We start from the raw sequence: 2141 nt of genomic DNA on the forward strand, positions 1-2141 counted from the left end.
ACATGTGACGTGATATGCTGACGACATGACAAGCCTCTGAAAGCTTTCGCCGCTGTCTTTGCGGGAATATGATGCTTCGAGGTAGTTAAAGCACGATGTAGCACGTCTTTTAATTCATTAAGAAATATGACTTGATATCTCAGCTGCTGACAACGTGAAAAGCCTCTGAAAGCGTTTGCAGTGATCGCTGCGTCAAAACGATGCTTCTAGGTAGTTAAAACACGATGTAGCGCGTCTATTTAATTCATTAAAGAATATGACTTGATATCGCAGCTGATGACAACGTGAAAGCCCATGAAAGCGTTTGCAGTGATCGCTGCGTCAAAATAATGCTTCTAGGTAGTTAACGCACGATGTAGAACGTCTATTAATTCTTCAAAATACATGTGACATGATATCGCAGCTGCTGACGACATGACAAGCCTCTCAATGAGTTTGCAGTGGTCGCTGCGTCAAAATGATGCTTCTAGGTAGTTAAAGCACGATGTAGCAAGTCTTTTAATTTTTGAAAAAACATGTGACATGATATGCTGACGACATGACAAGCCTCTGAAAGCGTTCGCCGCTGTCGTTGCGTCAAAATGATGCTTCGAGGTAGTTAAAGCACGATGTAGCACGTCTTTTAATTCTTTAAAAACATGTGACATGATATGCTGACGACAGGACAAGCCTCTGAAAGCGTTCGCCGCTGTCGTTGCGTCAAAATGATGCTTCTAGGTAGTTAAAGCACGGTGTAGCACGTCTTTTAATTCATTAAAGAATATGACTTGATATCGCAGCTGCTGACAACCATAAAAGCCTCTGAAAGCGTTTGCAGTGATCGCTGCGCCAAAATGATGCTTCTAGGTAGTTAAGGCACGATGTAGCACGTCTATAAATACTTCAGAAACTTGCTCCTTGCCATTCGTAGCTTTTGACGACATGACAAACTTCTGAAAGCCGTTGCCGGTTTGCTGCGTCAAAATGATGCGTCTAGATAGTTGAAGCACGACTTCAAAGAATATTTGATATGATATGACAGCTGCTGATATCGTGACGAACCTTTGAAAGCGTTTGCAGTGATTGCTGCGTCAAAATGATGCTTCTAGGTAGTTAAAGCACGATGTAGCACGGCTTTTAGTTCATTAAAAACATGTGACATGATATGCTGACGACATGACAAGCCTCTGAAAGCGTTCGCCGCTGTCGTTGCGTCAAAATGATGCTTCGATGTAGTTAAAGCACGATGTAGCACGGCTTTTAATTCATTAAAAAATATGACTTGATATCGCAGCTGCTGACAACGTGAAAAGCCTCTGAAAGCGTTTACAGTGATCGCTGCGTCAAAACGATGCTTCTAGGTAGTTAAAGCACGATGTAGCACGTCTATTAAATTCATTAAAGAATATGACTTGATATCGCAGCTGTTGACAACCATAAAAGCCTCTGAAAGCGTTTGCAGTGATCGCGCGTCAAAATGATGCTTCTAGGTAGTTAAAGCACAATGTAGCACGTTTTAAATACTTTAAAAAACATGTGATATGATATCGCAGCTGCTGACGACGTGACAAACCTATGAAAGGGTTAGTAGTTGTCGCAGCGTCAAAATGATGGTTCTAGGTAGTTAAAGCGGATTTATCTTGTCTTTAGATACTTTAAAAACATGTGAGATGATATCGCAGCTGCTGAGGATGTGACGAACCTCTGAAAGCGGTTGCCGTTGTTGCTGCGTCAAAATGATGAGTCTCTGTACCGGATTACAGGTACCCTGATAACAGGGTTGTCTATCACACAAGATGTGCATGGTGTGACAGCACCCAAATACGAATACGATTTGTGGCTAGGGAGCCAGTAGCTACGCATATTCTGATTTTCCTAGAGTAAAATCTAAACTTTTATAATTATGATAAAAAGCAAAATTAAAAATCAGTTTATATTTTGAACAGAAGTGTTCTTTTGCCTTGGTAAGGCTTTTAAGTACTTTTAGAGGCAGCAAATCGCAATCCGCTGCACTAGGCGTATCGCTCATGCTTACAATATGCTCAACGCTGCCATCCTTAGGTCGGGGAAGTCATCCGTCACCGACGGTGGCGTCATAGACGCGAACGATGCAGACATCTTCTGCTGCAGGTGCTCTAGCAGCGCGTTTTCGTAACTCAAAA

Source organism: Plasmopara halstedii (assembly GCF_900000015.1).
Source record: "Plasmopara halstedii genome assembly, contig: Scaffold_322, whole genome shotgun sequence".
Lineage (NCBI taxonomy): Eukaryota > Oomycota > Peronosporomycetes > Peronosporales > Peronosporaceae > Plasmopara > Plasmopara halstedii.